The sequence below is a fragment of the Talpa occidentalis genome, unplaced genomic scaffold, assembly GCF_014898055.3.
Source record: "Talpa occidentalis isolate TD23 unplaced genomic scaffold, MPIMG_talOcc4v2.1 talOcc4.12, whole genome shotgun sequence".
NCBI classification, from domain to species: Eukaryota; Metazoa; Chordata; class Mammalia; order Eulipotyphla; family Talpidae; genus Talpa; species Talpa occidentalis.
The window spans coordinates 13296546-13324196 of NW_023601212.1; the positions used below are offsets into that span (position 1 = coordinate 13296546).

General features: G+C 41.6%; 1 long non-coding RNA gene across 3 annotated transcripts in view; it reads left to right on the forward strand.

Annotated features, from left to right (window-relative positions):
• The first annotated feature begins 667 nt into the window (after nucleotides 1-667).
• LOC119240680 (uncharacterized) overlaps nucleotides 668-27651 on the forward strand; it is a 247840-nt gene continuing 220856 nt past the window's right edge. Inside the window, exons 1-2 of one of the 3 annotated variants that reach the window (XR_008551016.1) lie at nucleotides 668-714; nucleotides 2110-2224. This is a non-coding gene — a long non-coding RNA (uncharacterized LOC119240680). Of the gene's footprint in view, nucleotides 715-2109; nucleotides 2225-22044; nucleotides 22090-27651 lie in introns of those variants that run through there. The other 2 variants (XR_008551017.1, XR_008551018.1) reach the window with 2 other exon arrangements.

Genomic DNA, 27651 nt, shown 5'->3' on the forward strand with positions numbered 1-27651 from the left:
TCTCTGTTCCTATAGTTCTTAAAATGTGAAGAAAGAACCATATGACCTTAGTTTCCTTGCTGCTTGACTATTAGATGATTCTGTAATTCATCTCTGACACACAGGAACTATGACAGCGACCTACAAGAGGACAGGCATTAGGGACTGGCTTCAGCACCTTTGGTTTGCCTGAGGCTGATGCCTTTGGCACCACTCAGCAGAGGTAGGTGCAGGTTAGGGCAGAACAGCAAATGGTGACTCCTGCTTTGTTACTCAACTCCATGTCTTCTGGTTTCCCATTTGTAGGTTTGTTGGAAAGATCATGGGTTTTTTGTATGGATTAGTACTTGGCAGGTAGCGGGGTGGGCAGTGAGGGTGGCATAGCATGGCAGAAAGAGCATTTCAGGTGAGGGAAGAGCTTGGGCAAAGGCACAGAAGTCATGAAAAACTAGAGCAGCTCAGACAACTGCAGGGAAAAGAGTGGGCCTCTGCTTTTTAGCTGCAGGCCATCATCTCCCTGGGAGGGAGACACTGAGGTGCTATTTAAACTAGGTGGTAGAGGGGGCAATGTAAGAAAGGGCGGAGACTAGAGTGGTTGATATTTTTATGATGAAATAAAGGTTTCCCCGGTTCCGCGGATGGGATTTGGCAGGAGTGCTGCAGTGGAAGGAAGGTAAAGGTGGAGAAACACAGAGCAAGAGGGAATGAGGAGATGGAGGGCCGGGATGCATTCAGGTCCGAGACTGAGTCTGGCAGGGATAAAGTTGGGTGGACAGAGTCAGTGGTGTGAGACCCGTCACCCAGAGTGGGAGTGGGGTGAGGCTGCTGTAGGTGGTCCTGGTGGCTAGCTGCAGCCTTTACTAAGGGGCCTGGCTAGACCATATCTGGGAAAGGCTTCTGGACTGAGAGGGCTGGGCTGTGAAGAACCTCCTAACTTGAAGGGTGGAAGAGTCTGGCTGGTGGAAGAGTCTGATGTCTCTGAAACTATTATCTCATCACCCTTAAAATGGAGATGATAATAAGGACAGAATCTAATTCTTGGGTTTGCACTGAGAAGGTCCCACAAGAGCTGATGTGGGTGAGACAGGATTATGAGCCACAGAGAAACGTGCTTGGAGAAACAGGTTGGAATTATCTTCAACTTCCCTCCACTCTGGTTTCTCTGCTTGTTCCATACCATCTTCACCTCTCTGAAAGAGATGATGGTGTATTTGCTTTCACATTGAAATGAAACTTTGCGTTGACCTCACACTTCTCAGCTGCTGGATTGGCTTTCAGGGAATTGTGGTCTTAGCATTGACTTGCACAGCAGCACTGAGATAGGCAAGGCAGGCTCATTTTCTGAAGCACTTAAAACCTAGTTATTATTACTGTTTTTTTTTTTTTTAACAGAGCATTGCTCATAATGATTGTAACATTTGATACAAACTAGAATTGAAGCTGGAATGGAGGCTGCTGCTGTGTTAATTACAGTTAATTCTCTCTCATGGGCTACTCTTTGTTATGTTGCCCTGGGACTTCTTCCTGTCCTGCTTTATCTTTACCTCCAAGCTTTTTATTACTCATGACTTTGGCCTGCCAAGACCTTTAATGGTTCTGTATTACCCTACAGTGCATTTTCATCACCAGCTTCCACAGGAAATTAAACATTCTGTCACTATTTCCTGGTTTAAATCTTGAGCGATGGTATGTGTTTGGTCCAGCTCAACATTTTACACCAGGATCAGTGGTCATGTTCACCCCTGGTCCTACAAAGTGTGGTTGTAAGGAGATGGGGCTCTGTATACCCAGACACCACCCCCTATGGGACAGTGAACGGTGGTGGACAGGCCTGGTGAGGGCTGTCTCCAGTGTGATCACAGTGCTCCGGATGGCAGAATGTCTAAGAAGAGCTGCAGAGTGCCCTTCTGGCCAGAGGACTGTGATTAAACATCTTCGTAAATTAAACCGAGATCCACTTATGGGACTATAGGCAATGACCTTTGTTTTTATTTTGCACTAAAACTTTACAGCTCTAGATTAGATTTCAGGCTCTAATAGTCTTCTAAGTAGTTAGGTAGGAATGAAACATCTCTGCAAATCAAATCAGTGACTGTCTTCTGCACATTTGACTCTGGGTTCTCACTTCAGTTGGCTCCAGGACAACTGCCCCAACTCAGCTCCCAAGTGCAGACTCGAATGCTCATGAGATGAAAGTTTCTGCTAATTGAAGGAATCCATCAGTTGAATACCCCATGATATGGAGGTAATTTCTAGCAAAGGTTTTTGTGGCATTAATTTGTTTTACTCTGACAACTTGATTAATCAGTTTTATTGTGACAACTTGTTTTGCTGCAATGCTGCCTAATCAGAGAGCTGTCACCAAAATACTTTATGGCTTCCCTATTTTCCATCACAAATCAAAAACTCCAGCGACAGCTCACCAACATAAGAAGCCGCGATAATTAAAATGCATTCCGACAGAATTAGGAGACATTCAGTTGGGCGATGATATTAGGGGAGATTGCACTCGAAGAGAAGGGAACAATCTGACGGCACTCTAAGTAATTACGCAGCTTCACGGGCAAACCCCAAATGCTGCACCTATGTAACAGTTCAGGAGTGACTTGAGAGACACCTCTGCTGGGTGTCTGGGGTTTTCTCTATGGATCTGGGAAGAGCAGAGCTTCTGCTCTTAAATGATTATCAGGAGCAGTGCCATTAGGAGTCACCCAAAAGTCAGCAGGAACTAGAGAACATTTTCAGGAATGGAGCATCTATGCAGGGTGAGCTTAGGAAGCTGATTGCCACCTGCTGTCTAGGAGCTGTGCAGGGAGCCTGGGGGCTGTTGGCGAGAGAGGTGGGGAGATGGGATGAAGACGCGTGTCTTCAGAGGGGCACAGCAAGTGATCATTTTAATGAACTTAGGAAATTTATTTTTCTGCATTTTGCTTGTTATGCCTAGAAGCGTTAGTGAAGTGATGCATTGAAAGTGCAGTCCCTCAGCAATGCAAAATCCACTAGATTGTTAATATTTATTGAAAAACCATAATGCTGACTATTTTTTTTTTTTTATTTTTTTTTTTTAAGAGGCATGTATTTTTATTTATTTATTTGTTTGTTTGTTTGTACATGCACTGGGTACAGTCAGAAGCGCGGGAGGGTGAGAGAATTCACCAGAGCCAGAGCGGGGAGCAGAGCAGGCAGAAGGACCGAAGTACACTGCTGAGGGGAGCAGCGGGCGGCAGGAGAGGTCTGCGCACCATGTGGGACCCTCCTCCGGATGGCCGGGGAGCAGCCGGGGATCGAACCGGCGCCGCAGAGGCCGCGGGCAGTTTCGCAACCCAGCGCTCAACCGCTGCGCCACCGGGGAGGCCCAATGCTGACTATTTTTAAAGAACCTACAGTGTGCCATGCAAGCAGCTCTACCGATGCTATAATGGACAATTATTACAATAGCCAGATAAAGGCATCCTTTGTTCCATTTTCCAGGGAAGAAAACTGAGAGGCTCAGAGAGCTTAATGTGTCACAGGCAGTGAGAGAAATGACCAAGGTTCTAAGCGCAGCTTTTTCTGCTGGGCCCCCTCTGGGCTCCCCTCACGGTCTTCCTACCTGGGGTGATCCCTTGGGGTCGCCTGTTCCTTCTCACTGAATGACACCGGCTGCATGGCATTGTCTGCCATCTTTTCAGACGCAGGTGGAGAGGCTTCCTTTCCTGACCGTGGTCAGGTGTGTGGGTGCAGCAGGTCCAGCCTTGCATGCAGAAGTGCAGGGAGCCAGTTCCGCCACATCAGGCAGTCTGTCTCCTTGCCGTCCTGAGTTATGAATGGGCAACGTGTGCTCTCCCGGGCAGGGTCCTGATTTGCAAGAGCTATGGAGATGAGTGTTATGATAAACAGGACATTTATGGTCCCAGATGCCACAGGGCACAAAAGTCAATATGTTACATGCTCGTTTAGCATGTTTGACTCTAATGGAACAGGTTGGAAATAATTGACTTTTAAAGAAATGCTGCATTTCATCTCATTTCAGTCAGAAGGCACAAACCCGCTGGGTGATTGTAACTCCAGCCTTCACAAATTCACCTCATTCTGAGATTGGCAAGTTGGGGGTGGTGGGAGGAAATAGAAATATATGCGCAGGGGGCGAGGTGCTATCTACCCACCCAACAAAGTACAAAGTTGGGTATTTTTTCATGCTTGCAAGGGTCTAAGCTCTTCCGTAATTGGACCTTTTCTTCCTGGTGGTTTCCCTTGGATTTGTGAACAGTTTCCTATTGGTTGATCAAGGTGTAGCACCTCTGGCCTGAGGTGGTTGGAAACAGTGTTTCTTTGTTGTTTCCCAGTGGGAGTCTATGAAATGGTGAATGGCACAAAGCTTGATATTGATAAGTTTTAGGATCACAAGGAGGATGTTTTGTTAACTAGCATCTAGCTGGTAAAGTAGAAAACTACATTCGTTATTTTTACAGACAAAATTGGAAATAGGGAATTGATTAAACAGATGTTGGATAACTGAGAAAAACAGGCAATAAGGTGGTAACACAGAGGCTGTGACTAGGTGAAGTAGTTCCCATCCTAGGGCTAGGGGAACAGAGGAGGTTCTCAGGAGGGTACTACATTGTCAGAACTCAAACCGCTGGAGGAGGGAGCTGTGCCTGTTTGGTCTTCCTCCTCTGCGGGATATAGAGGTAAACAGGACCAACTTCTGCACCAGCTATGGGGATGACACTGGTAAGAAATGGAAGTGAATAGGAGGGAGCACCCCTGCTCCCTCCTCTAACCTTTTAGAGTCCCTTTAGCTTCCCCTACTGGTAGAGCCTGACAGGGCACCTGCTGGCAAAACAGATATATGGTTTGCGGGGGCCCAGAATCCATTAAAAAGTAGAAGTATAAGAGAGTAGATGTGCAACTTAATAATGAGCACAACTGTCTTTACAAGATAGCATAGTGTCTGAGCATGTAAGAAATAAGCTGTTCAGACCTGATAAGACCCAACTGTGTGCTCAGTGCCACTGCCCATTAAGGACTCTGGTCAAGAAAGCCTTGCTGAGATTGGCTGCCCCTCTCAAATGGATGCTCGTCTTCTGAAAAGCTTCTGTATCCTTGGCTAAATTTATTGATGCTTTAATCCAACTGTGTTTTCTTGCTAATCGTGTGTCCTTGGAAAAATTGCAGCTGGTGCCAGGAATATGATAGTTTGATTGGTGTCAGTCTCCCTTCCTGCACCATGGTTAGATTTTGGAAGGAAAATGAAGAAGAATGGGCCTGAATGTTTTTGTCAAGGCCATTGCATGAGAGCTGTAGGAGCAGTTAAGATAGGGAGGCTGACTTCAAAGAGAAAATTGAAGAGCTAGTGTTACGTTATTACTTTAACATGTGAGTTAATCTTTGTTTTTACAGAAAAGGCTTTTGAGAGCTGTGACCTTGCCTTTTACTGTTTTGTGCAAACTAAATGAGTTTTTTAAAATGGCTTTCAGAGGATAGAGTCTTGGAAATAATTTTATTCTTCACAAAGGTGACTTTTAAGTGCTAGAACATTAAAAATCCCAAAGTGAAATAGTCTTCAAGATAGTTCAATGCAATTGTTAAGTAACTAGCTTTGGCCATAATTTGGTTTAGAGAAAAATGCCCTTTCTGAAATGGAGCTAAGAAAAACACAAGTCTGTTCATTTATCACTGAAAAAGTTCATCTCCAGGATTGGTGCGTCTCAGGAAGGTTATACCTTTCCCAATCTGTTTGGGTCATTTTGGAATCTTGGCCTGAGGCCATGGCTTCTGCAACTTCTGCACAGGGTGACTGAGCTCTCCAGGTAGTTTCTGTCTGGCCGGTAGGAGAATCACACCTTGCCAAGGTCAGCTGTGCTGAAGGGACACAGAGAAGAGATCGTGGAGAGGTTACTTTCTCCAAGTTCTGAAAGAGGAGTGAGGAAAGGGATATCATTAGCTTTGATGAGGGATGGCTCAGAAAGTTGAGCCCAAGGTCACTGAAAGTCACCTCAGGCCATCTGGTCTCCTCCCCTGAGGGATGGGGCTACTAGTGGAAGTGCACACGATAGTGACCCCTTCCCTAAGAGCATAAAACAGGTAACCAAACATCTCTATCTCCAGTTACTTGGATGTGCAAAATGTGATTATCTTAAAAAATGCATCATGAATTCATCCCACCCAGGTCAAAGGTCATTTAATACCTGACCCACTGGATTTGGATATGGCAAAACAATTTCTTACCCTTGTAGATCTAATTGGGTTCTCTCCATGCAGTTGCCCTGAAAAAAGTGACATTTTTTCTCTCTGTGGTTGAGCAGTTACCACAAAAAATGCAAACAATAGTCACTAAAATCTTTAGTCCATGTAAAGATTGGAGTTTCTTGCTATAAAATCAAAATGTTTAAAACTTACCTTGTTTCTGGAGTCAATGTTGGGTGTTATGAAAATGTAACGTGAACACAATGCTTGGATTGGAATGTGTTCGCCTTAAGCATCTCTTAGTGTTGGAGGTTTTTTTAGAAGCCCCTCCAACATTGCATAAATATGAAGTGCCTTAGAGCAATTGTTCCACTTGAACTTCTGAGAAAAGTATGAACAGTCACTTTTTTAGTTGTATTTCCTGACGTTAATTGGATTTTGAAAAGTTTGGTGCAAACTCAAAACAAAAGCTACCTATGATAGAGATCAAAGAATCATGAAATTGATTATGAAATCATGAAAGTGATCATGAAATTGAAGAACTAAGAAGACTTTGATATTAAACCGGTGAAGCTGGTATCTGGGTTCCTCTTTTCCTTGCTTGTTACTTTCTGCAGAATATTGTTTGGAGACACTTGACTTCAGTTTTCTCCCCCAGATGGAACTATGTTCTCATTGGCAATGAATTTTGGATTTGCTCTGAGGTGTCTTTTTTTTTTTAATTAATTAATTTATTTATACAAGCACTAGGTATAGTCAAAAGTGTGGGAAGGTGAGAGCAGGGAGCAGGACAGACTGATGAAATACACTGCTGAGGGGAGCAGCAGGTGCGGTAGGAGAGGTCTGCACGCCATGTGGGACCCTGGCCGGTGGCCGGGGATCGAACTGGCGCTGCAGAGGCTGCGGGCATCTTCGCAGCCCAGCACTCAACCGCTGTGCCACTGGGGGAGGCCCTGCTCCAAAGATGTCTTAAACCTGTGTGGCTTTTGGTGATTCTCTGAAGGGAGGTTGGGGTTGCATTTTTCTTCTAGATACTGATGTTTGAGTGATATTGATTGATACAGTGCACATATGTAGATTCTTTGTGGGTTACTCTAGTCCTGGATTCAGAGGTCAGAAAGGAAAATAAATTGGTTACTGTGAATAATGCCTCATTGAATACAGGTTACACACACACACACACACACACACACACACATATATATATATATATATATATATATATATAATCTTTGAGATGCTGTGCTGAATTCTTCTGGGTATATACTAGTAGAAGTGCTGGGTCATATGTTATCTCTATTTTTATTTTGGGGGGAACTGCCATACTGTTTTCCATAGCAGTTGTACCATTTTACATTTTCACTTACTGTGCTCAAGGGTTTCAATTTTGCTAACACTTATTTTCCATTTTTTTTTGATAATATCCATCCTAATGTGTATGAAGTGGTATCTCATTGTGGTTTTCATATGCTTTTTTCTAATAACTATTGATGTTGAGCATCTTTTTGTGTTCTGTTCTTTTTAAAATTGTTGTCATTTATTTTACTTGTACATGTACTACAAGCATCACAATACATTGTTATTCTTTTTCCTTAAACAATCATTTATATTTTAAGAGATTCAAAAATGAAAATGGTAGTGTTTCAGATTTATAGTTTCTGGCATTCTCTTTTATGCAGATCTGACCTCTCTCTGGTATTATTGTCCTCCTAGCTGAAGAATTACTTCTGAAGCAGCCCAGAAACAAACCAAAACAGTATAGAAACAGCACTCAAATAGAGCTCAAAGGGCATTAAGGGGCAGTGACCAGAGTGGGAGATAGGTCATTTTTAGTGGGTCCACATAATTGCAAGACCACTCGAGCTCAGGGGCCAACAACAACGGGGTCTACTTAGGAGCTTGGTTAAAAGCAGTTTTTAAGGCCACAAATGGCCAGCTGTTTCATTCCAGGTAGTGTCAGCAGTGTCCAGGAGTCCCAAACAAAGGTTGCTTGTGGAAGATGAGGTGACACTGCAGCAGCCCACAACAGCAGTGTCAAGGCTGGACCAGGTGGTGGAGAGCGACTGACTCAACAGCACCAGGAGGCGGTGCTGGAGAACCAGAGGCTGTGGTCAGCGCTTTGAGATGCTGGGCAGAGCCCGATGGTGCTCTTGGAAGGCAATGCCGGAGGCAGGTGCAGTGGCTGAGCTTCTGTGAAGGTCTACGGAGGTGTGGAGGTCTAGGAGTCTACAGAGTCTGGTAAATCCTACAGAGGTCGACTGCTCAATAAGTTTCTCTCTTCAGAGACTGAGAGCAGGATCTTTTTTCTTCAAAACTGATCGGGGAATGCTTTGTCTTTGAAGGCTGGATTTGACCTCTTTGAAGGTGGTCCAGCAAATCCTTTTCTCTGAAGGTTGGCTGCCCACTGGGACTCCTTTTTTTTGGAGGCTGGCTGCTGGCTCATTTCTTTCTTTAGAAGTTGGGAGCAGAATCCTCCTCCTTCAAATGTGGACCAACAAATCTTTTCTCTTTGGAGGCTGGGAGTAGAATGACTCTAACTGGCTCTCGCTTTGGCTTTTATTCCCTTCAGGGTGCCTTACCCTACAAGCCTGAGTGGAATGTTTTCAATCCTTAGCATCTGATTGGACTGTGTAACACCAATCAGCTCATTTTCCATTTTTGAATCTGAATAATTAATGAAGTAAGCTTGAACCTGATTGGTCCATTTTAGAATCCTAGTGCTAGATATGAGAGGGAAAAGACCAGCCTGGACTGCATTCAGGTCAAGGCAGGCTTGAGGGCCTGTTGGATCCAGGGAGCTATGGCTAGAGCCCACCTTGCTTGGGGGGGGGGGGCGGGCAGTGAGCGGAGGCCAGCATGCCTTAGCACCTTGCCCTGTGGCCTCTGGGAGCTGTGGGGATCTGCTTACATGTCTAACTTTTCTTATGGTGACTTTCAGTTATGCTTCTCTGAAAGGGCCTGTTTTTCTTTCATTTTTAATATTTTTACTGGCTATAGAAATGTGCATTGACTGGCTTTTTCTTATACTGTAAAGATATAACTCCATTTTCTTCTGGCTTGAATAAAATCTGATGAGAAAACTATGTATTGCCTTATTTTCTCCCTCTGTATGTAATGTCTCTCCCTCCCCTTCTTTCTGCTTTTAAGATTTTCTCTTACCTACCTCTCAGAAATTTGATTATACAGTTCCTTGGTATGGTTTTTGTATATTCTTGGACTTTTTTGAGCTTTTTTGGATCTGTTGACTTAGCATTTTCATCAACTCTAGAGATGCTTTGTTATTTCTCCTAATAGTTTTGTGTGTGTGTGTGTTTCTCATTTCTCAGATTCAAGTAACACACATTTTCTACTTGATATTTTCTTTATTGGCTGTCTTTCCTGTTCTTTTTCCCTTTTCCCTTCCATTTTTCACTTTGTTTTTTTCCCCCTACAGTACTTAATCTTCAGAGCCAGTGAATTTTTCATTTCCACTATTTTTTTTTTCTGTCTCTAGAAATTTTGGTCTTTGTTTTCCATTTGGTTCCTCTTCATGATTTCTTTTACTCATGTACATTTTTACACATATGAAATATATTTATATTAGTTCTGATATTGTCTGCTAATTCTTTCAGTTCTGTAATTCCTGAGTCTGTTTCTAATGATTTTTTTTTTCTTTGTGATGGGTCATATTTTCCTGTATGCACGGATATTTTGGTTTGGATGCTAGATCTCATGAATTTCATACTGATGACTGCAGGATTTTGTTGTATACCTTTAGAATGGACTTTTCCTAAGTCACATCATTAAGTCATTGCAGTTAACTCCATCATTTTTGGGTTTATTTTTTTCCAAGTTTTTTTTTTTTTTAAGATTTATTTATTTATACAAGCACTGGGTACAGTCAGAAGCGTGGGAGGATGAGAGAATTCACTAGAGCCAGAGGGGAGAGCAGAGCAGGCAGACTGACGAAGTACACTGCTGAGGGGAGCAGCGGGTGGCAGGAGAGGTCTGCGCGCCATGTGGGATCCTCGCCCGGCAGCCAGGAATTGAACCGGTGCTACAGAGGCTGCGGGCAGCTTAGCAACCCAGCGCTCAACCGCTGCGCCACCAGGGAGGCCCTCCAAGTTTTTTTTAAGGGTAGGTTCAGAGCAGCCTTTCATCCTGGGTTCGTTAGCCTCACTACAAAGGTGACACCCTTCTGAGTACTTGCTGATGCCCCATGCCTTTGTGAGATGTCCCCACTCAGACTGTGATAATATAAACTATTCCTAAGTGAATGTCAGCACCATAAACTATTTGGTCTACTGATTTTTCCTTGTGGAGTTTCAGGTCATGCATGTACTGGTGACTATTTAGCAAACAAATAGAGAATGCCCATCTGTGCCCAGATCTCTGGGGGTCTCTCTCTCTCTGGGCAGTTACTCTCTCTAGTGTCTTTCATATAAATTACCCCTTCCCTGAACTTGTTTCACTTTCTTGAACTCAAAGATCCAGAATGTTGGATCTTGTTTCTATTTCCCCTCGCCGTCCTGTGCCTGGAACCTATCTGGGACAATCATCGAGCTCACTTTTTTAGTTTCTCTTTCCTTTAGGATCATTGTCCTCTGCTGCTTATTGTCTGATGTCTGGAAACCATTGTTTCATAAACTTGGTTTGATTTGCTAGTTGTTTCAGAGTGAAAGGTAAATCTAGATTCTGTTGAAATGAAAAATTTTCATCTAAACTTGTAGAACAATATTTTACTGCTTTTTTTAGGGTAAAATATATATTCCCCTTTTAAATTATACACAAGTCTTGTAAAAATTTTTTTTGAGTAAATAGCCCCCAGAAATAACCCCAGAAATACCAAGATCCATATTACTTACATATATATATACAACATATACAATACATATTCAGCACTCGAGCTGAATATTGTTAATTTGCTTCAGTTTCTCCTCAAATGAGTTATTTAAATACTTAGGTATAGATTTCCCTTATAGCAGGCATTATTCTAAATATTTGCACACACTGACTTATTTAATCCTTACAACGATCCTCTGTTTTTGATACATTGACTGACACTGTTGTAAAATGAAGCTAATGAATAATACAGTGCTTAGTTGTCTGCCCAAGGTAAGACAACTCAGATATGAAGCTGGACGAACTGGCTGCAATATTTAAATTCAAAACTTCTCCACTATCCTGCCTTCCATAATTATTGAAATGCATAAAACATACAGATCAAACAAAAATTCTGTCCTTGACCCCAGTCCTGTTTTCTCATTCCTTTTTCATTGGCAGATGATATGATAAAATTTTATATCCTCCCAGTCCATTTTTAGTACTTTAACCTTCATTTACACATATTAATAAATAAGAGATAATACTTTGTGTTTTAAAACGTCCATGAAAGTTAGCACATTCTACCTGTAATTCTCTGACTTGCTTTTAAAAATTTTAATTTTGAAAATAATTCAGGTTGAGATATGTCTAATAATTACATTTTGTTTTCATAGTTGTCTGGTAGGTATCATGGTTTCTGCATACATACACACTCACCAAAATGGTAAAATCCATTCTAGTGCATGAAATATTGCGTAGTGTACACCTGCTCTTCCACCTGCTCTGCCTTCCCTTCCCTGGACCTCACTGTCCTGCTCCACTTGCACTGGCAGCTCTAGCTCTGCTGAGGCTCCATCCTTCCTTGTGTTCCTTCCCTTGTAAAATCCCCTGCTACCTAAACTTTCTTGGTTTACTTCCTTTCTCTCATGGATATGGTCTTACTTTGTAAGAAAGGGTGTATGGAGAAAGAAAAAGAAAAATACCAGATGGTCTCACTCATAGCAGGAATCTAGAAAACTTAAATAACGGACCAGGAAAATGAATAACTATAAGAAAGTGAAAATCAAAAATCAACAAAAAACTATGAACCAGAGACACTTTTTGGGGGGTGGGGGGCGGGAGGGGAGGGATTGGGGTTAGAATGGGGGGGTTGCAATTGTATGGGGAATATAAAAATAAAATTTATTATTTAAAAAAAAAGAAAAGAAAGGGTGTATGGGAAGCAATTTTTTTGACCCATGCTTTCTCTGCAGTTATCTTTATTCCACACTTGATTGATTATTCTCCTATGGGTTCTAGATTGAAATAATTCCCCTTCTGACTGGTGAAGTCATTGTTCTGTTGCATTCTAGCTTCCAATGAGGCTGATTTTAGATAGCTTGTTTGTGATTAACTTTTTTCTCCATGTAGTCTTTTGAGAGCATTTCTCTGGCTTTCATGTTCTGATATTTCAGATTTTATGTATATTGTTTTTTAAAAAAAAGTTACTGGACATAGGTTGTAACTTTTTTTTCCTAGAAACTTCATTTAGGGGAATGTAAAAACAGAATTTAAAATACCTTTAGTATCTTTGCTTTAGTAGTCTCCCTTTTTTTGATATTTTAATGTTTAACCTTCTCCATTGTGTCCTATTTTTTAAATTTCTTTGTCCTTTTGTGCTATTTTTTGGGGGCAAGTCTTCCAACTTTATCTTTCTACCTTGCTATTGATTTTTTTCTTATTTCACTTGCTATATATATATGTATTTAATTTGAAGACTTTATTAGTCTGTTCCTTTTTATAGCAACCTATTTTTTGTTCTTGTGTCATGAATGTAGTGTCATTTCTCTGAGAATATTAGTTTTAAAAATAGTCTCCTTCTCATTGTCTTCATTTTCTGATTGATTTGGTCTCTTTCTTCATCTGCAGATTTCTTGGTTGACCCTTCCTATTTAAGAGTATGGTACTAGGAGTGCCCCCTTTATGTATTTTGATTGATGTGGATACTGTGTGTGTGTGGAGGGTGTTGTACAGGGTCTCTTGCTTCTTTATTTTGAAACTCACAGATATAAGTATCTATAGGTCTGTTCTCTTGGGACGTTTAGTTTCCCCAGAGAAGAATCCACCAATTCCTGCTGGAAGCTGTTTGCCTGGAGTTATATCCAATAGCAAAGCAATGAAAGGAGGTTGTGCATCTCACTCATCAGATCCTGATTTTAATTAAGCATCAGTCCTCCATGTTTTACTGGCCTGGTCTCCCTTAATATGGAAGTCCTTTGGCTTAGTTTCACCACAGACTGAACCAATGAACCATCCATCTCATCTTAGATCCACTGTATCCCGGGACTGCTCTGCAAGAGGGGAGAAGAGTAATTGGAGATGGGTTTCTTATCCTTTGATTTAGTGCATCTTTATTAACCCTAAAACTCTCCCCTGCCTTGCTTAGCTCCTGATGGTATAGAACGTGGAGACTTTCCAGTGTTCTCTGCTGTGGTCTGACATTGGCATCCTACTCTGTATGTGCTTGGTATTAACGTTCTCTTCTCCTGTCATCCATCACCGGGTGCCATCTCTCATCATCTGTTCTCTTTGTCCTTGTGGGTTTATAGCATTTTAAATTCTTTATTCTCATTTTACTGGGGTATTGGGAAGGAGAAGAGATTATTTATGTGTGCACACAGTCATATTTAACTGATAGCATATCTATTTCTATTCTTTTAATTTTCAATTTTTTTGATTTATTTTTTGATTTATTTTAAAAAATTTATTTTAAATATTTTTTACATCATTTTTCATTTTTGCCCAATGTATGCATTTTCATCTTGGTTATAGTCCCCATATAATCCCCTCCACCCCATAGTGTGTCTCTGGTTTATATTTGCTTGTTAATTTTGATTTTTAGTCTTTTTCCTGGTCCCTTATTTAGGTTTTCTAAATTCCTGCAAATGTTTTTTCCTGTTTCCTATGCTGCTAGAAAAAAGTCCATCTTCCCCATGGCCCAAGTTTCCATTTTTAGTCAGGAACATCAGTCCATGGCTTCATGCAGGAGATGGGCTTCAGAATTTTTCCATTTTCAGATACACTTAGTTTGTATTCTTCTAAGGGATTGAAATTTCAGCCCCTCTTGCCTGTTTTTGGGCCTGTTGCCCTGAAATCATGGTTTTCATGATTCAAGACTGCTGTAGTTTCTGTTCAATTTTTATAGAGAATTTTAACATTTTAATTTTTTTTTTTTGAAACACACACATGCTCCCCAAAGATAGGAGTTTATGTGGAAGATCTGAAACACTGGCCCCACTGTCTTGATCATGGGCCCTTCCTGTGACGTTTGGCATGCTAGTTTGATACTGGTAATTTATTGTAGTCTTCTTTCTACCCTCATGCCTTCAATGACAATGATTTTGCTGTGGTTTCCTACTTTCCACGCCCTGTGGACTATCTTTAGTTCTCATGAACTTTCTTGTTGTGCTTGTCACTTTTTATTGTGCCCTGCCTGGAAACCCTATTCTTTTGGGCTCTGTGTGTGTTGTTTTCCAGTTGTCCCTGTTATATCTCTGACCAATTCTACAACTCATTTATGGCTCTCCTTTTTCCACCTGCCACTGGGATACTGGTCCTTCCCAGCATTCCATCCTCTGCCCTCTGCATTTGCGCTATACACAGAAATATGTCGTAGTCACATTCATCATTTTAGTTATGAGCCATATGCTGATGTGGACGAGATCTTCATCTCTAGCCTGTGCCTCTTTCCCAGATTTCAACCTTTAAGATCAATTCAATTTATATAAAAGGCCTATGACCGTCTCAAATTTAAGATGCCCAGAGATAAACATATCACCTTCTTCCCTAACCTTGTTCCTATTGTTGGATTTTCTGTTTTAACTGATGACACCAACTTACCTGTTCACTGAAGCTAGAAACCTGGGTGTCATCCTTGAAGTCTCTTTCATCTCACTCTCTTTATTCTATTATGTCTTTACGTTGCCAAGGAAGAGAGCTATTACCAATTTATCTCAAGTAGTGAGAGCTTATTTGGGCAGAAATGAAGACAGGGTCTAATAGCAATGAGTCACACCTCATAAGAAATGCAACTGAACCAAGGTTCTAGAAACCTCCGGACCTGCAATTTATAGAGCTTCCTGGCCACTAATGTGACTCCAACTCTGCTGTACTCACCGCTGATAGTTAAGATTTTTATTTTTTTCTTCCATCCTGTGTCTTTTCTGTACATCATAGATTATTCTCATAACTTTGACTTGCTATGACCCCTCTTGGTTTCCAAACTACAACCTCTTTTGTGTAGCCTCAGCTCGACCTCAGTTGCCTTCCCAACTGTGAGTATATTTAAAATATCTCCTTATTTATTCAATAGAACTTGTTACTTGTTCTTAACTAAGACTTCAGATGAATTCAGCTTTTTACTTGTTCCTTAAAAAGGAACCCAGAGACGCTAACCAAATTAAGTTGTTTTTAACTTCCACATGATTAATTTTTCCTCCCTGAGGGTCAGTGCTTCATCAGCTGTGTCTTGCATGATTGCAAAAACCTAATTGTCTGCCAGGCCTCAGTCCCATCCCAAGTCCAATTCATCTTCTAGATTTATTTTTCTGAAATGTTTGTTTGATCAGGACTTGCTCCCATCTAAAAATCCAAGACCCCTTTCAGGCCCATTTCCTGCATCTTCCTCTGCCACATCAAATGGGTACCCTGGCTGTGCTTTCTCCTGCAGTCTCCCTGCAGCTTCCCGGTTCACACTCCCCTCCGGGGTAAGGGACTGTAGTCCCTGCTGTGACCTGCTGGCTGGGCTGTGGAGAGCCCTGCATTGATTTAGGTTTGGTGCCAACCTTTGTCCATTTGATGCCATCTAATTAATATGTCATGAGTTTTTTTTAAGGCCACTAAAATTCCTAGAAAAATCTCCTATTAAGTGCAAATGCTATTTTTACCTCTAGACTTATGTTATTGAGTTTGAAAGTTAATTCAAATGCTCTATTAACATAAATAACACTTAGTACATAGGTCTGTGTATCTCTGATTATTTTCTTTTAATTTTCTCTCTGAGGTATTTAGGAAATGATTTTTAAATTTCTAGCTTTTTCCACCTAGTCATTTTTGCTATTCCTAGTTTTCCTCTGTTGTCTTACTGTGTCGCTCACACACTCTGTGCTTTTAGGAGTTTACTGAAGCTTTCTTTGTAGCTCTGTATCAATATTTACAAATGTTTCGTGGGTACATGAAAAGAACAGGTATTTGGTGATAATAGGGTACATCATTTGATGTATTTCTATTAATTCCACCTATTAATTTTACTCAAATCCTCTGTCATGTTTTTCTTAATCTATCAAGAAAGAGTTGGTGTTTAAATATTCTATAATTAGTATGTTGATTAATTTTCCTGTGTATTTCCAAAGATTTTTGCTTTTTATAGTTTGATGCTGAATTATTTGTTGTATAAAAATGACTATTAAATTTTCATTGGCGATTGTAACTTTTATAAGGTGACATTTTATGTTTTGTTGAATGCATTTGCTTGGGAAAAAACCTATTCAGAATTTAACATTGTCATTCTGTGCTGCATTGTTTTGCATTTGCCTGAAAAATCTTCATTTACTCTTTTATTTCACACTTTTTTTTTTTTGCTACTTTGCTTTATGTCTGTTTTGTGTAGGTAGCATATAGTAAGATTTGTGTTTGTCACACAAGTGGAGAATATTTTTACAGGATGGCTACAGGATCATTTTTACAGGATGGTTGAACTCCTTATATTTCATGATTGATTTATTTGTTTTTATATGTACCACCTATTTTATGTTCTCAATTTTTATGCTTCTTTGCTTTTTCTTTGTTTTCTGTCTTAAACTCTATGGAATGTATTTTATGTCCTTTGAGAATATTCAGTGATTTGAAAAATATGTCCTATTTTAAATTATGTTACTGATTGCCCTTAAGTATTAGAAACTTTTGAATATGTACTTGAATACATTTTCATTCTGTTGTTAAAGAAAATGGGTAAATAACATGTTTAGCATTGAATAATTATTAATCGGCCATGAAAACACTGTTTTTGGCTTTCAACTTTTCTGTATCCTTATGGTTTTGATGTGCTTCTTGCAGGAATAATATAGTGAGGTTTGAAATTTTAATCCAACATGACTTTATTTTTTGTTTGGAGCATTCAGTCCATTCAGATTTAATGTAATTAGCCAATATTGGCACTTACATCTATGACCTTATTTTGTGGTTTCCATTTGTGTGACCTGTTCTACTCTACTTTCTTGCACTTGTTTGGAATTATGGAGTATAAAAATTTGTTTTTCTTCCAGTCAGGTTAGAAATATTTACTCGGCTTCTACTCATTGGGTGGTTACCTGAGAGAGTATTCTATGCCTATTTAATTAATTTATTAAACATCTGAAGTTAATTGATTAACTTTCATCTCTTTCTGATAATACAAGAAACTTAGAGTAAGTTTTTCCACTACTTTCCTGGCTTGTATTGTCATATATTTTGTATTGTCATATATTTTAATTCTTTTTATATTTCTTGAGGCATTTAATAATACTGATTATTTTTTACATAGTGAATATTTAGATTTACCTACAGCCTCACTGTTTTGAGGTCTTCATTTTTTCTTAAATATTAGTCCTATCTGGGATTACTTCTTTTCTACCTGAACTACAATTTTTAGAATTTCCTTTGGGTAGGGACTGTTCATGGTGGCCACTTAGATAGTATCGGTCTGAAATGTCTTTAGGTCATCCTCATGTTTTTTTTTTTTAAAGATTTTATTTATTTTTATGAAAGAACCGGGGTTCAGGCCAGGGTGAGAGGATTCACCAGAGACAGAACGGGGAACAGAACAGGCAGACTGATGAAATACACTGCTGAGGGGAGCAGTGGGCGTGACAGGAGAGGTTTGCTGTGCCATGTGGGTATCTCCCCAGCTGGCCGGGATCGAACTGGTGCTGCAGAGGCTGCGGACAGCCTCACAGCATGGCACTCAACCACCTGCGCCACCAGGAGAGGCCCCACCCTCATATTTTGAAAGATAGTTTTTTTTGGACCAGGAATAGAATTCCAGATTGGCTCTTGCTTCCTTTCAGTACACTGGTCATAACATTTTGACATCTGGCTGCTATGGTCACTGTTGAGAAGTTGGTAATTCTCCTTTGAAGTAATTTGAAGTAGTCTGTCTTTTAGGATTAAATTTTTTTTTTCCTCTGAAGTGCTTCAGTTTATGTTTGAATTGAATGGATTTTTTTTTTTCCATTCGTCTTTCAGAGGGTTTAACTTCTTAAATATGTGTATTGCTGTCTTTCATTAATTCTGGGAAATTCTCAGTCACTGTCATTTCAAATGTTGCCACTCCCCTACTCTTTCACCCTTTTCTTTCTGTAACTCTCATATACTCAATCATTTCTTCTGTGCTACAGCTGGTTCACTGATTGTCTATTTAGCTAAGTCTGCTGTTCATCCATCAGTTGCTTTTATTCTGAGAATTTTCTAGACATTCTATTTACTTAAAAAAACATGTGCTCTTGGCCTCCCCTGGTGGCGCAGTGGTTGAGTGCTTGGCTGCAAAGCTGCCCGCAGCCTCTGCAGTGCAGGTTTGATCCCCAGCCACTGGCAAGGGTCCCACATGGCGTGCAGACCTCTCCTGCGGTGCCTGCTGCTCCCCTCAGCAGTGTATTTCGTCAGTCTGCCTGTTCTGCAACCCGCTCTGGCTCTGGTGAATTCTCTCGCCCTCCCCCGCTTCTGACTGTACCCAGTGCTTGTATAAATAAATAAATAAATATTAAACACAAAATATGTGCTCTAACTTTTTATAGTTTTCTTGCAGAGGTATTTTGCAGATTTTAAAAACTGGTCTTTTATTTCTTTAAACACAGCAAGGGTAATTGAAGTTTAAACTAACCTGATAATTGCGGTATTTCAAGTGTGTGTGTATCTCTGTTCATTCTCTGTTGTTGCTGCTTATTCTCCATTAACTCGTTCTGCTTTATTATTTTTGACTTTATAAAGTCATTGCCCTCATAAATACTATTCTTACGCAATTCTATGAGGCCTAGTATGAAGATGCATTCTTCAGAGAGGATTTATTTTTACCTCTACTCTGTGCCTGCGGGAACAACTAGTCTAGAACTACACTTAATTAAATTCATGCCTGGGGGTTCTACCTCTCAACCAAGTTATGTGAATTTTAGTAATAAATCTGCTCAAGAGCTGCTTGTATTTGCAATTTAGCAAATAAGTTTTTGTTTTTAACCTTACTTCTTTGTGCACCAAGAAGGATATAACTAACCAGGAAAGAAGTGGGGAGTAGAGGAGAAGATGTAAGAAGAGTGGGCAGAAAGGTTTACTCATAGTTCAGCCTATCTTGAAGTCTTTTGTGTCCCAGCTGTATGTGAAGTCTTTAGGTGTCCAAGATAAAGATTGAAGTGACTCCTGCCCCCTTTGTCTAGTTTAGGCACTGAAGCTTGATGTCAAAAGTAGAGCTCAGGTTTGCAGAGATAGACAGCATCGGACAAAAACTGCTTCATTGTTCTGTTTTCCTGGCTGGGTTTCCAATCTCACTGATGAGTTGGTCTGGTAATTCTCTGGAATGCTATCAGGTCTTCTGTGTGTTTAAAGAGATTTAATAAATAGCTTTCTGGAATTTTAATTGTGTACAGTAGAAATATTAGTTGTGTTAGTGCCCAGTCATAATCCCACAAATAGAAGGGGTGTGTGTGTGTGTGTGTGTGATTAAAATAGCAAACAAAACATTTTCTGACTATGGATGAATAGGATAAGAAATTTGAGGTAGTTTCTTTTTTTTTCTGCTATTACCATTATATTCTCTTCTTTCCCCATTTTTCCATCTGTTTTAACATAAACTGAAGTTTTTATTAGTCAATTATTAAATACTATTTTTACATTATACCTTCTCAAAAATTATTTCTGACATTTGCATTTAGTTTGTAATATTTACAGGAATTATTAGATTTATATTTAGATTTCAGTAGCCAATAAATAATGCCCCCCCCATTCTTAACTCATATCTTTTAAACACATTTAATAGAATATTTTTACAGGATATTAGATTTGCAGCAAAGTTAAAGGGAAGGTACAAATATTTTCCATGTACTCTCCCTTTGCACTCATGCCTTCCTTATTACCAACATTTCCCAGCAGAGTGGTACATTTGCTGCAATTGATGGACCTACACTGACATCATTATCACCCAAAGACCATGGTTTGCACTAGGGTTCGCTCTCGATATTGTGCATTCTATCCATTTGGATCAATGTATAATGACATGCGTCTCCTGTTATAGCATCATATAGTATTTTTCACTGCCCTAAAAATCCTCTGTGCCTATTCATTCCCTCTTCTCCCTAACCCCTGGAAACCACTGATTTTTTACTGTGTCTGTAGATTTTTCTTTTCTAGTATGTCATCTAGTTGTAATCATAGGCTTTGCAGATTGGTTTCTTTCAGCTAATAATACACATTTAATGTTCCTTCCTGTCTTCTATGGCTTGATAGCTTATTTCTTTTTAATACTGAATAATAGTCCAGTGTCTAGAAATACCACAGTTTATCCATTCACCTGCTGAAGGATCTCTTGGTTACTTCTAATTTTTGGCAATTGTGAATAAAACTGCTATTAACACTGGTATGAGGATTTTTGTGTAGACAGGTATTTTTAAGACCTACAACTTGCCAGCACTTGGCATTATTGGTGTTCTGGATTGGGCCATTTGTGTAGGTGTCGAGTGGTTTTTGTGTTTCCCTCATGATATATGATGTGGAGCATCTTTTCCTGTGCTTATTTGCCATCTGTGTATCTTCTAGGGTGAGGTGTCCTGTAAGATGTTTGGCCCATTTTTAAATCAGCTTAGTTAATTCCTCTCCTTCAATATTACATTGGCTATTCCTGGTTCTTTTTCCTTCCATATAAACTTTAGAATCAAAATAACTTGCTGGGATTTTGATTGGGATTGCATCGAGTTTCTAGGTCAAGTTGGGGAAGAATTGACACCTTGATAATATTGGGTCTCCCTGTCCATGAACATGGAATCGCTCTCCATTTATTTAGTTCTTTGATAACTTTCATATGAGTTTTGTAGTTGTCCTGACAGAGCTCTTGGATGTATCTTGTTAGATTTGTGTCAAAGTATTTCATTTTTGGGGGGTGCTAAAGTAAATGATACTGTGCTTTGAATTTCAAATTCAAAAGCACTTGTTCATTGCTGCTATATAGGAAGCAATTAATACTTGTTTATTGACTCTGTATCCTACAACTTTGCCAAAATCACTCATTAGTTTCAGGATTTTTTCTTTTGTTGATTCTTTCAGATTTTCTCCATAAATGACCATGTCATTTATGAACAATGGCTGTTTAATTTATTCCTTCTCAATCTGTACACCTCTTATTTCATTTTCTTACCATACTGCACTAACTAGGACATTTTATATCTTTAAGTATTACATATTCTTTAGGAAAGGAAAATGAGGTGGTATATTAAATTCTTACATTTCCTGTGTTGTCTTTGTTTCCTTTGCATATTAAATGACATTTTAACCAAGTATGGAACTATATAGAATCTTTTATTTCTTTTTAAGCATAGTTTAACCTTATTTTATTTTTGAAAGTCAGACAGTTCCATACTCCTCTGTGAGACATGGAGAGTCATACATTAATATTTCTCATCTCCCTGATTTCCAGTCTTCATTTTTATTTACTGGTGAGAACCTTTTCTTTTTAAAATCCTACTTTCTTCTGCCATTTAAAGTAGGAGTTGAGTGTGAAGTCAGCTAGGTTGTTCCTATTTCTTTGCAGACAACATCCCGACAATATTTTAAATGAGAAACTCTCTTGACTCCCTTTCTTTCTTTAAATTGAGCACTAATTGGGGATGATTTATCATAAAAAAGAGGTGCATGATTTTCTCAGCCTTCTTGGCACTTGAAGTCAGAAAAATAAAATAGAAATGAATACATTTCAGAAAAGTAAGCTAGCTCAGAGTTGCTGCCGTGCTCTGCTGCTGGGGGAGGAAGCTTGAGCCGGGAAGTGGGAGCTTCATGTCCTGGACACTGTCCCACCACAGCCTGGCCAGAGAGACCTGCGCGGCAGTAATGAGGAAGTGTTTCTGCTTGAGCTACCTCTTTGTAAAGGTCAGTGATGGCGCTGCTCCAAGGCAAAGAGGAAGGAGAAATGGCAGCTACTGGGAATATGAGGAAGAGCGTTGGGGTGCAGAGTTGCCTTTCAAGGACCAGGGCTACTCCCTAGGGTCCTGAGGAAGTGAAGCTAACACTAGGAGCGCTCATGCTCCATCTTCCATTTCTAGGAAAACGAGGCAGTGAGAAATGTGATGGAGACCTGCCCTCCTAGGGGAGGCTGGGGCCTGGAGCTGTGATCTGACCTGTGGCCCCTGAAAGGCAGGCCTTTAGCCTGGAATGAAAACCCAGCATGTGTCTGGGTTTCGTGCAAGGTGGGGCACCCGTGGGTGTGTGCAGTTATCCACATTTTAGGCAAGGGGTGCACTGAGGATCAGGTAAAGTTTGATGCATTGAATAGAGAACACAGGAGAGCAAGAAAGGGCTTCAAATCAAGTGTAAGCTGATTTGAGAGGTGGAAACTGGAAATCAGAGAATTCTTAAGATGAGTGTTTGGGGAGAGGATCTGTGCTGGAGGGAACTTTGTTTGGTGTGCCAAGCTGATTTGAAGACAGAGGGAGGCAAGACAAATGGAGGGGGGCTTTGAAAACAGTGGCACTTGGGAGACTACCAGCATGGGGAAGCCCAGGGGAGAAAATGTGCATGATGATTTAAGTGCATTTGCACATGGCAGTGTCTGCGTGAGGGCAGAGGGGGGTATAAATGGAGTTCTGGAAGCATGGAGACATTTAGTGGAAGATTAACTCAGGAGAGCATTATGTTTGTGGAAGGAACAAGGTAACTGGCCTGGGGGTAGGGACAATAGTGGATGCTTCTTTGCTTTGTCCTCACAGGGAGATGCTGGGCTCTGCCTTAACCCTCAAAGACACAATTCCCCACTGCACAGCTGCCTCAGGTCACGTGAGTGGGAACTGCCTCCAGCTGGCTGCTGAGGGGTCCCACTACTTTCGGAAGTTCTCAGTTGTATCTTGCAGCAGCCAGCCTGTTCTCTCAGCAAAAATATAAGGGGTGATTACATGAATGGATGGGTGATTGACGGAGTGCCTGTGGAGGCCACGGAGGTCACGGTGTGAGCCGCCCTCTTTCTGCCTGCTGCTCAGCCTGGGGTTCCTGGTTGTCCAGGGCTCCTTGGGTAGTGCCCCTGCCTTTGTCCCCACATCTGATTCCTCTGGAAGCTTCTTTCCATTCTTGGGTGAGAGGACAGGGAAAGGAAAACTTTCCAGGGTCACCTGGAAAGGAAAACTCGGCAAGTTTGGGAGAAGCTGTTTGTGCCTTAACTACCATCTCTGAACTAGGCTTATGGATTCTGATGACAAACCTTGACATCAATAGGAATGGTTTTATTTTTTTTTAAAAAAGATTTATTTATTTTTATACAAGAACCGGGGTACAGGCCAGATGTACGGGAGGGTGAGCGGATTCACCAGAGACAAGAGTGGGGAACAGAACAGGTAGACTGACTGAAATACACTGCTGAGGGGAGCAGCAGGCGAGACAGGAGAGGTCTGCTGCGCCATGTGGGTTTCTCCCTGGCCGGCTGGGATCGAGCCCACACTGCAAAGGCTACGGACAGCTTCGCAGTGCTGTGCTCAACCACCTGCACCTACAGGGAGACCCAATAGGTTTGGTTTTCTGATGTACAGACTGACATGTCCCCACAGGTAAGGTAGAGACAATATGACACATACCAGAACTTCTTTCAGTGACTGGATTCTCTCAGAACCTGGGTCTTCCCTCTGCTTTCTGGGAGCACAGAGTCACCTGGAGCAGGCTTTGCCTGACACTCTCCTGCCTGGCTCCTAGACCATCACAGAAAGCCCTGAGGACAGAGGTCGCCAGTGCTGGTGATGGGAAGGTGCCTCTTTTTCTCTTTTAGTCCTCAGGGAACTCACATTCCCTGGCGCAGAGGAGGAAATTAAGCAAACCACTATCATAGGTTTATTTTGATTGCAAAGAAGAATCTCATCTACATATATTAGAGTAATACAGGCAATAGCCAAGTGCATTATAAGTATATTTTCCTAAGATAAAAATCTTGATTTAGAGAAATATTTGACATTGGTGCTTCTTGGCCTTGAGGCCCTTGATGATCAAAGGGAGCAGGTGGGACTTTTCATGTCTGACCTCAGGGGGCCTAGAAAGGTGCTTCTGCCCTCCCAAGTCTCCCCTACCCATCCGCTACAACACTCTTCACTCCACAGTACTCACTACTTCAGATTTAAGGAGCTAAAGCTACTTTTAAAAATGTAAATGTTGTCTGGGAAGGATAACATATTAAACCACAATTTGCATTAGCTTGAATTAATTTATCAGGTTATTGCTGTCTCCTGTGAGGGCTCCGATGAAGTGGAAATTGGTTTTGATTAGGGCTGGGGAGAGGAGAGAGGAGGCCAGCTGGGACAGTAGGATAAGTGGGGTCCCTACAGAGGGGCCAGCCTGAAGGCGCTGGCTGATGGCTGAGGATGGAAATGGATGTAGAGCAAAGAGTTGTGACTCTGGAGCCAACCTGGTGTGCAGTTGTTTGTAGGGACCAGTCTGTCAACCACACACATTTAACAGTGCTTTACTCCCCATCTGCTTCATCTCATCTGCCAAAGCTAGCCCTCCCTCTCTCTGTACCAATTTTTCTCTTATCTCAACACCAATAGCAATATCTTTAAGCCAAGGCCTAAGTCATTTTTATTAAATTGCCGAGGGGTTGCTTGGTTTTGTTTAATTTCTGTTGAAAGGACAGTGTCCCCCCACCCCCCAAGTTTCTGTGCGCTCTGCCAGATAGGGAAACAAATGGGTCATTTGTTTTTCTTTAGCTGTACTGCTGAGTCTAACTTGACTTTAATGCTCTCCCTAATGCAGGGCTTAGCCCACCCCAGGGTCTCTCCTGGGGTATGAAGTGGACAGAGACTGTTGTCATGGAGCAGCTGGGAGAAATCCCTAGTGAGAAGCTGTTTTGGCTAGGGGGTGTGTGGGGTCAGCCCAACCTTTGTGACTTGGCAGTGGTCACTCTTTCCTTAGTCCTTGAGAGCTGGAGCAAGGGATTTCCTGGGAAAAGCGCTCAAGACCCCAACCTCTTCTCTGTAGAAATTCAGTTGTATATGAACTGTTCTGAAGTTGGGATAGTTCTTCATTGAGGCTTCTAGAAAGTCCTGACGGAAACTGACCATGGGGGCAGAGGACTTGAGGATCTGTGCTCAACTCCAAGGATTCAACTGACATGTTCAGCTTTCTCATGTCTTGGCTTCCTTCGTGCATCATCTCTGGTTCAGCCCAAGTCTGCTTCTTCGCCCCTGCCCTGAGCAGTGAAGAGTAGCTGGAAAAAACCAGTGCACATTAATTGATATTACTAAGTTTAAGTGGACCCTCAGCTCTGATTGGTGTTCCTACTACATGCTCTTATTTAATACTCTTCAAGTCTTTAAGATCCTACCTTTTTCTTACTCCCTCCTTAACCTCTGAAAGACTTCCCCTGTTTTGTCATCTGACAACTCCACTTTTCATTTTACCAAGTAGAAAAAAATCAGAGCAGAATTATATCTTCCATCACTTAATCTATTAACCTACTTGCTCTCCAGAGCCCTGTACTCCAGTCTGGAGCCCCGAGCTCTGCTTCCATCCTGTGTACAGTATGAGCAGCCCTGCCTCCACTGGAAGCTGATGCCTCCCCTGCAGTCCTGGGCTGCTCTCTCATCTACACAGGGAAGCTGTGTTCCCATCGGTCCTTTTTTCCTCGATAAGCCCTTTTTTTAAAAAAAAAATTATGCATACAAGAACTGGGGTGTAGGCCAGAGGTGTGGGGGATGGAATGAGAGGATTCACTAGAGACAGAGTGGGGAGCAGGACAGGGAGATCGACTGAAATACACTGCTGCGGGGAGCAGCGGGTGAGACAGGAGAGGTCTGCTGCGCCATGTGGGTCAGCTCCCTGCTCAGGGATCAAACTTGTGCTGCAATAGTTGTGGATTGTTTCATAGTGCTGACTCTTAACCCCTGGGCCACCAGGGAGGCCCCCTGGATAAGTCCTTTTTTACTGGCTACAGGTATGCTGTCATCCTTGCTCAACAACCCCCAAAACTTCCTTGACTCAAAATCTCCCCTAGTTTCTACTCCAGTTCTCTTTTCCCCTTTACGGCCGAATTCCTCCAAAGACGTGTCCATTTTCAGCGTCCCCGCTTGTTCAGCCCCCGTGCTTTCTCTGCCCCACTCCAATGGAGCCCTTGTCCTCAGTCCCTTGAGCCCATTCTTGCCCTAGTCATTAGCAATGGCATTTGTCACATAGAACAGGCTCACTGACTTTCCTCGTTTGACTTGATCTCTCAGTAAATGCTTTCTCAGTAAAATATTTCACGCCTATGAAAGGTAGAAAAGGCCACAATGCTGTCCTCCTGCTTAAGATGAAAACATTAAGGATAAACTAGAAGCCTCTGTGTGTCTGGGTTTTTTTTTTTTGTTTTTTTTTGTGGGACCCTCGCTGGCGTCTGGGGAACGAACTGGCGCTGCAGAGGCTGCGGGCAGCCTCTCAGCCCAGCGCTCAACTGCTGCGCCACCAGGGGAGGCCCCTGTGTGTCTGTTTTGAGCTACTGTGTCTTCAGTCTTGCTTTCTAGATTAATTGCATGCTTCCAGCTTTTCTCAGGCAGCTGCCTTTCTATCTCATTAACCTCTAACCTGACTTAGTGTTCAGACTTTTCTAAGTACCTACCTGGAGGATCTCACTCACTCTGTGTTTTTAAATACTGTGTATGTTCGGATGACTCCCAAATTTACCTCTGCACATTGGCCTCTCATTATAGTTCTAGATGGATCCTCCACTGGATGTCTAATAAAACTAAACCCTTGATTCCATATCCCTCCACCAAACTGCTCTGCCCATGGGTTACTTCACTGTAGCAATGCACCCCTGACTTCTCAGGCCAAATCCTAGCACTCATCCTTGATGCTACTCTGTCTCTCACCCCTCTCCCTGCCCCCCTACCATCAGCAAGCTCTGCCAGTTTTGTCTTTAAAGTGTGCCCCAAATCTGACTAGGTATCCTCTCTACCAACTTGTCATCATCTCTGGACATCTGCCATTGCCCCCTAAATGGTTTCCCTGCCCACCCTCTTGGTTTCCTCTAGGTAATTTTCCTCATAGAAGCCAGAATAATTCCCTTTTTAAAATGTAAGTCATGTAATTTCCTTGCTCAAATTTCTCTAATGCTTACCATCGTCTCAAAATAAGATCCAAACTACACTTCGGCTCATGTTTCTTGACATGACTTGTGCCCTCTGGTCTTATTTAATAACAGATTCCTGAGCTAACTTTGTCACCCTGGCCCTTTCTAAGTTTGTTGTCCTTCTAGGACCTTTGCATGTGCTTTCCCCTCTGCCTGAAATAAATGTGCTCCCCTGGATTTTGCATGGTTCACCCTCACTTTGCGCTGGTCTCCCTGTCCCTGCCTTTCCCAGGCAGCCTTTCCTCGTGTCTAAGTAACTTCTCCCTGTCACCACCACTCTCTATCCCTCACGCTGCCATATTTTTCTTGTACCTCTCTTAGTTTGCTGCCTCTGGTCACTTTCTCTGTGAATG